We start from the raw sequence: 8,233 nt of genomic DNA, 5'->3' as shown, positions 1-8,233 counted from the left end.
TTTCCTACATTTTCGACCACCTGCTATTATTTGAACAAGTTTTAGGTTTTCAGCCTCTGATTAAAAAACTAGATTTACAAAATTTATGTACTTTTTCAGCATCGGAATTGTGAAAAATTGTGAAGAAAAAATCCAAGTCTGAAAACTACCGAAACCTGAAGGTACTGAACTTCTATTTCGCCCTACTCCTTAGCTATGCTCATCCACAAACATGTCCCAGCAGATCGAATCTCTATTTTGGTTCCAGGGATGAAAGCTTAACCTTTAGGTCACGGAGTCGAGGTACAATGGCTTACAAGTTTATTTGCAATCATTCCTCGATATCACCTAATCATATTCCATTGTCTTTAATGAGTGCCTTCCTAACACTCAACACAATTGAACCGCAATAGTCATTGTTTATTATAAAAGCTCCGAAAGTTTTCCTTTAAAGCTAATTACTAATGAGCATATGGTAAGTAACAGTGTGAGGGTTGTGTAGGTGATTGAATCTTATTGAAGAGTTCCATTCTCGGTCGAAACAGTTGTCTAATGCTTCAAATTTTTCATCAGCTTTTTAAAAAAGAACAGTTCAAAATCTTAATAGAATTCACTTTTTGGTATAATTATATCTGAATTAAATATAAAAAAAGTAGCGATGAGATTAAACATAACTGATTTGTACATATTAAGCTTTAACTAATCCATCTTAAATGTTGTAAAGAAAAACATGTTCCTACCATTATCATTCTATCAGATTAATAAAAGATTTTTAAGATAATACAATAAGTTGTCAACCTACATAAACAGTTGTATATTTTTGATTAACACAGATTATAGTCACGAAACTCTTTCTCATATTTGTTAATTTATTTAACATACTATTTCCACACTTATTTATTAAATGATTACTCATAGATTTATACTACTTATAAAAAAAAAGAAAGTTTTAGCTCATTTCCTTTAAGTATTTATAGTTTGCTTTCACTAATAGTTGTATAGTGTTTATTATCTTAAAAAAGATTTATGGCTTACTTAACAATTCCTATTAAACCAACACTAAAAACAATGAATTCACAAGAAATCTTATTTACAAACACTTGTAATAGATTGGTAGGTCATATTGTGTTTTTTTATAGTATTTTATATTTTTTTCAAAGTTTCGTGAGCAATTGCATTTAAGTATCAAACGTAGAACTCATAAATAAGATTTATAATATGTGGATTGTTATATGTAGATGTGCACGAAAATGAATTTTGAAACAGTTACAGATTATCTAAATCAAATAGCAGTATAATAGTATATAGTTGAGATGATGAGTCGATTGAAGTTAGACCACCATGGAAAACCTGGAAGCATTGGATGGCCGTTTCGTCCTATTGTGGGACTCCTCAGCAGTGCGCACCCACGATCCCGCCTCGCGAGATTTGAACCCAGGACTTATCAGTTTCACGCGCGAACACTTAACCGATAGACCACTTAGGGGGTATAATAGCTTTAGAGTGTCACAAAGTAATGAAGGGGGTCTTCAATTTGACATGACAAACTATGAGATATATTGTACAACTTATTTTCAAATAAGTACTTAGAACAACTAATTAACGAGTGTAATTTTGAAAGCGCGTAAGAATGTTTTCGGTTGAGTATTATGAAAAGAGAGGCATCACGTACAGAATTAAGTTGTGTAAATGGTCGAAAATAGGAATAGTGATATTAACACAGTTGACGTTTTAGCTAGTTCAGTAACCAACAAGATTTTGTTGACATCTTCACTCTTAAGATGCTTACCAAATATCTATTCGTTGATATTCAGAATAACCTACGCTCACAATGCTGGCAATTCATTTGAATAAAGTATGGGATACCATGTGGTTAATTTCTTGGTTTAAAAAAGTCATTCCTATTTTATATCTTAATGACTCAAAATATTATGATATGTAGTTACTTTTCAACCAATAAACAGATCTTTACATCCAGATGACACTTGTATGATCTCGTTCATTCTCGTTGGTGATTTAAACGCTTACATATTGAATCTCATTTTTGTCATTTAACCACGTCTAATAGTTAACAGATTACCAGTCCAAACTTATATTTTCATTTACAATTTTTTATCGCATCTTGTTTATCTCATCAATTCAAGCAGTTGAGCTATTCTTAATTTTTTTAATTTCAATCTTTATTCTTATGGAATGATTAAGCATAGCTGAATGGTTCTTACGCTTAAATCTTCAATTTAATTTTCCGCATTTTTATAAGTCATAATAATCAACTAATTTATATTCTATGTTTATCATTATTATGTTAATTTACTCATCATCATTTCATTTTAACTAATTTTATATTCAAATTCATAATTAGTTATTAGTTTACAGCTAATAGAAAAGAAATATTCTATGTTCAAACCAGAATAGAGATATTTAAGTTATTGCTATGTTTGAAACGATTACGAGTTCACCTATTCTTCGAATGGAACAAAGACTTGTAACCAAAGATTAATAAGCTAGCTAGTCTGATGAATCCCAGCCCCGCTAATTAGAGAGAAAAGTCGAAGTTCGAACAGGGAATAAATATATTCCACCAACAGCCAGAAGCACAAGCGATCCAACAGGCACAAATTAAACGTCCATATACAACATAAAACTGTCCTTGAGAAGTGTTACAAAATAGTTTACTAAAAGACACAACAGACAAGTAACATCTAAGATTTTCTCAAGTGGGATAAACGACAGGATAGTGAAAAGAGCGCTTTTGGCATGAAACCAAGGAAATTCCGAAATTCGAAAATAAAATTCCAAAAATAAGATATTTACCGAATGGGTTTTAAGGGATCTAATATCCTCATCGGTTTCTAATATTTTAAGTAAATATGACATATTCTAATGATGAACAGATTGTTTACTTTTTCTTCCTAATATAATAATCCCTTATGCTTATATAATTGCATTAAATAATAATGAATGAAATCTAACGGATAATCATTTTTCAGAATCTAATACTACTACTAATAATAATAATGAGGTTACAAATTACTATTAATTAACTAATATTCATTCAATAAAACAATGTCAAATCTCATATGCATTAATTTACTTAATTTTAATTAAGTAGTCAATAAACCTTAAATTATAATTGAATCATAAAATGTAGATTAATGGATTGACAAAGTAAATAAATAAATAAACAAATAAACAAATAATTTATTTATTTTTCTATTATAAAACCAAAAAAAATTCATTATTCTGTTTAACTATGAAGTACGGTAAACAATAATTCCGAGGGGGGTGTTGTTTTAGTTTTTTCTCCTTTCATTTAATTATTTAACTAATGTCAAAATAATGTATGATAATAAAAAAAATACTCTTTTCAATTTTTCATTATGTGTATCCCAATCATGTTTGTTTGTTTATTTTTGCTTGTTTGTTTGTTTTTATTCTTTCTAAAGATAAATACAATCATCTATTTTAAAAGTGAGAGAGGGGGGGAGAAAAAAAACTGGAAATGTTTTTTGCTCATTTTATCTCTTTTTTCTTTTCTCTTCATTATTTTCAAATATGGAATAAAGGTCATATGTAATGGAAAAAAAATGATTGCAGTTGTAAAAAAAATAAGCTTTTATAAGCATATGTGATTATTATAAGCAAAGATGAATAGTGGCTAGCAGTGGATTTTGTTTATAATGCTTGTGAATTAAGGCTATATTGAGGCAATACACTTAGTATGCACATATGTCAATAAAAGATTGATCAACTGCAGTCCTAAATATCAATGGGAAGATTTAAACAAACAATAATAAGTGAATTTATATGTGGTTATTGTTTGTAACAAAATATCTTGATAGAATTATGTTGTGCCCTGAAGGAAAGCAAAAAAGAAAGCAGAAAATAAACTCATTAATTAAAGTCCATGGATATATATATATATGTACTTATATTGTTTGAATTATTATGTTATTGTTTCCCTATTATAATGTTTGGTAAACAGAAGAGTTTAACCATGAATTATCAATAGTGTATATCTGTATGAAAAAATGATTTTAGCTATGTCATTTTTGGCATACATTATACTATAAGTTAGTACCATAAAATATATTACCAACAAAATCAATTATTTTCCTTGTAAAAGCTGAAGGTAACAAAGTTCATTCAAGTTTCTTTTTGTTAGGTTAAACCATGGATTGTAGTATACTTTTTGTCTGTGCCTAAACAAGACGAATAGTAGTTGTCTAATTTCAATTTAATTAATACATATTGGATAAAAGACAGAGTTAGAAAACTTTGAATATGTTGTTTCTTATTGTTTAATCAGGCAAGCAGTCGCTTCTTTATGAATTACATATGATTATTAAAACTTTTCAGCATATTTTACTTATCGTTAGTCAGATATTGTAATCTGTTATTTGTCTTTAATAGAAATAACTTACCAAATTTATGATTGTTATGTCTCCGACTTCACGACCTGAACAAAGCTTCATACAATTACTAAGCATTTTTAAGTCCACAAATTGTATATGTCAGATAGTATGTTTCTGTTTTGTCTGTAAAATTAAATTGAATGGTTACAGTGTAGTTTCTATAGCAGACTCTGCATAAATAATGGCTGTCAAAAATGTCAATCGATACCACAATGCTTATTTTGATAAGTTTATATTACGACAATCTATGAAATAAAACTAAACTTAGTTATGCGAGACAAGAATAGCACAAGAAAAATGTCTCTAATCAAATGGCATATCTTGAACATTTACGAAGATATATATTTGATAATGTATAAGATGCAGTCGACAAACTTCGTAAGCCTGTGAAGTAACACGTATTCGTCAGTTTGATAGTTACTTGTAATCAAACCTGTAGGATACAAACTATCTCAAAAGATTGTAGTTCTTTCTAAATAACTCTATCAATTTAATGTTTTTAAATATAATTCATAATTCTAGTTTGTTAATACAGTTATAAAATGCATAAATCCTTTTTGCGAAAGAATACTAGCTGCTTATTCATTTAAACAGTATATATGTATTAAATCATTAAACGGCAATAATAGGCAAGACTATAATTTATGAACGAACCAATTAGATATAAGATAACAGGTCTTGGATTTCGGCGCGAAATCTATTCATTCATTTGTTCAAATAGCGTTTCGGCATTTCAGCTGATGTCAGTTCATGATGAAAACTTTAAATCTGATTTCTAACCCATCAAATATAAATCATATTTCTAACTCCTCACACAGTTTGGTAACTCTCACTTAGTGTTAGTTAGTAGGTAAACGTTCTCAAGGTCACTAAGGCGTCACACAAAGGTCATCCATAAAGTATAGACTCACTAAATAATACATAGATGTTAAATAAGTTACGATAATGTGTTTTTATAAGCAAACATTCTTGAATAGTCTCTTTAGTTATGTGGCTTTGTCTTATTGTCCATAAATTACGAAAGAATGAATAGGATAAATATTTTTCCCGGGAAAAGCATTAGATAATGATTAGGGACTAGAAGGCACTGGAAAACTGTTCCGTTATACTTCGTCCAAAAATATACATACAAAACTTCTTCAGGAATCCAAACAAAGACCTTCAGGAACCGAAACAAACAAGTGACCTACAGAGAGTTGAGTTTGTATCCTCTCTACGTGAAACGTTCTTGATTACCGTACTAATGTGCAAACGAAATAGCGGTGCTATCATCTCGAAATTAGTGAAAATACAAACTTAGAAGGACATATTTATGTCCATGAAAATTAAACACGAGACAAAATTTCTATCTTGCGAATAATTCAGAACATTACAGTACAAAGATGTCCATAGTATATTTGAGTACATGATAATTTTGGCGTGCTTTAATAGTGTTTGTTTATGTGGTCACATTTATTGCCATAAGGTTAATAAATTTGTTTCTTCACGATGTGTTCCCATACGAGTTGAACAACCTCCTTTTGAAGAAATAGAATACCGCTAAAAATTAATATGAGAGTATTGCATATTTAACAGTAAACGTGAATAAATAACTTAACCTGTGAGCAAAGATGGTAGTAGCTATCAGTGGAATCAACGACGCGCGTCTCGTCCTATTTTGAACTCATTAGCTGGATGTATCTGTATCCGAGAGTTGATGTTCAATCCGGAACTCGAACCGTTTGCTTCAAACGCCATCACGTTATCTACTCAGCTACTGGGTCATGTTAGCCGCTTGCTTGTGCGACGGGGTTAAGTTTAAATCCACTTGTTATTGTTTTACTTGAATTTTCACATTGATGTTAGGCGCTGCGATTGATCAGTCTCTAATTGGCATATGTGCATGCTGTGCGTATTGCTTTGATATTACCTTAATTCACTAGCATTATAAGAGACTTATCGATTGAAGTGCTAAACATTCATGGGAAGATTCAAGTAAAACAATACCAAGTAAACTCTAAGCATTCTGTTCACTTGCATGCAATCAGATAACCTAGACCATATTGATTCCAAAACATGATTAAATGAATTTAGAAATGAAAAAAAAATATACTGACCTATGGTTGTGAATTCTTTCTTTGCTAAAGTAAATAAACTTACAATAACAACTAATATTTTAAATAAAAGGGATCATTTTTATTGCCCATAATATCATGATCTCACTGTATATTAGCATTCTTTTCGATGTTTTGGCCAAAATAGCTTGGAATTAAGTTTGTTTCTACATTATAAATCCAATGAATCTAGTTTTTAGTAGTAATAAAATTCAAAAAAAATAATTTAGGTTACTTCTGATTATTAACTGCTAGATAGAAAAGAGAAATAAAAAGCTCAAACAAGAAATGATCTTGAACCAATAACATAATATTGTATTTCCGATATTCAATAATGCCTTATTTGTACAATTTTAAAGAAATAAGATGTTGGCTATCAATGGTTTAGACTCAAAAGTTTAAAAATTCTTGTGGAATATTCAACAGACAATGGGTATTTGAAAAGTCATTGTTTTCAATAACTTCTTTTTCAGACTCTGTAATTAGAATTCCATTAATAATGTATGAAATTGGACAAAATATTAGAATATATATATTTCTTATCTCTTCGTACATGACCTCTTAACCCTATCAATGATATATTTGGTTCATATATTTTTTAATATTTATGAATTGATTAATTTGAAGTTTACGTTTATAAATCTATGACACTAATCCAAAAAGGAAGTTAGTATACTTACCTAAATTAATTTGTCTCATGCAATACAATAATTATGAAATTATAACCCTAGAGCTTGAAGTAGCCATAATTCACTCTAGAAACTTAATATCTTCTTTAAAATAAGAAAATTTTCATTCCATTGTAAGTGGTATGTGTGTCACAAGATACTACCACTACTTGAAATAGTTTTGATAAAATCTTTGAATGAAATTTAATGCATTTAATTAAATTCACTTATAATATTCCGTATATTTGTACATTAGATTATAATCACTTCCCAGCATACATCACTTCAAAGTTAAAAGCATTCTTAATTCGAATTTCTACCATTCCCTAAATATTTTTTTTTTCGTTTTACTCAAGAGAATGATGTAACAAAAACACGCACTTACAAAATACTAGTTATGATAGTAGACTATAGCGCGCCAAAAATGTAAACATGACTGATCACGTGGGACAAGAAAATTTATCGTTATTCAAGTTATTCAAGCATTAAATAACTTTTATGATTTATCATACAGCTATATTCATTATTATTCATCTTTCTATCCATTTTCAGTGTGGTTATAATTCTTCCGTGAAGAATGTTTTGAATAAATTATACAGAATAATTGAACATTAAACATTTTTAGTCAGCATTATTCTCAACATAAAATAATATAGAAGTATCGATAACTAATACTAATCATTTTGCTGGCACTAATTAAAATAATAATGTTTTGTTAGGAGACTATTTAAAACGTATTTCGAGCGGTTGATCATTATCTTCTTAATTACTTATTTACGCTTGTCGCTCTTAGTGGATGAGCATAGGCCACTTACCAGCATTCTCCAACCAACTCTGTACTGAACAATCCTTTTCAGTTGTTTCCAATTGCTTTTCATACTTTTCATGTCTGCTTTCAATTCTCGGAGCAGTGTGTTCTTTGGTCTTATTCTCTTCCGTTCCCCATCAAGATTCTATGTTACCGATTGTCTCGTAATCTACATTGGTGATTTCCGTAATGTATGTTCTATCCACTTCCAAAGTCTTTTCCTAACTTAAACTTCACCTGGAACTTGGTGTAAGATCGATTTTGAAGGTT

Source organism: Schistosoma mansoni, chromosome 3 (assembly GCF_000237925.1).
Source record: "Schistosoma mansoni strain Puerto Rico chromosome 3, complete genome".
In the NCBI taxonomy this organism is placed as follows: Eukaryota; Metazoa; Platyhelminthes; class Trematoda; order Strigeidida; family Schistosomatidae; genus Schistosoma; species Schistosoma mansoni.
The sequence above is the reverse complement of the archived record's forward strand: the minus strand, read 5'-3'. Positions refer to the sequence as shown.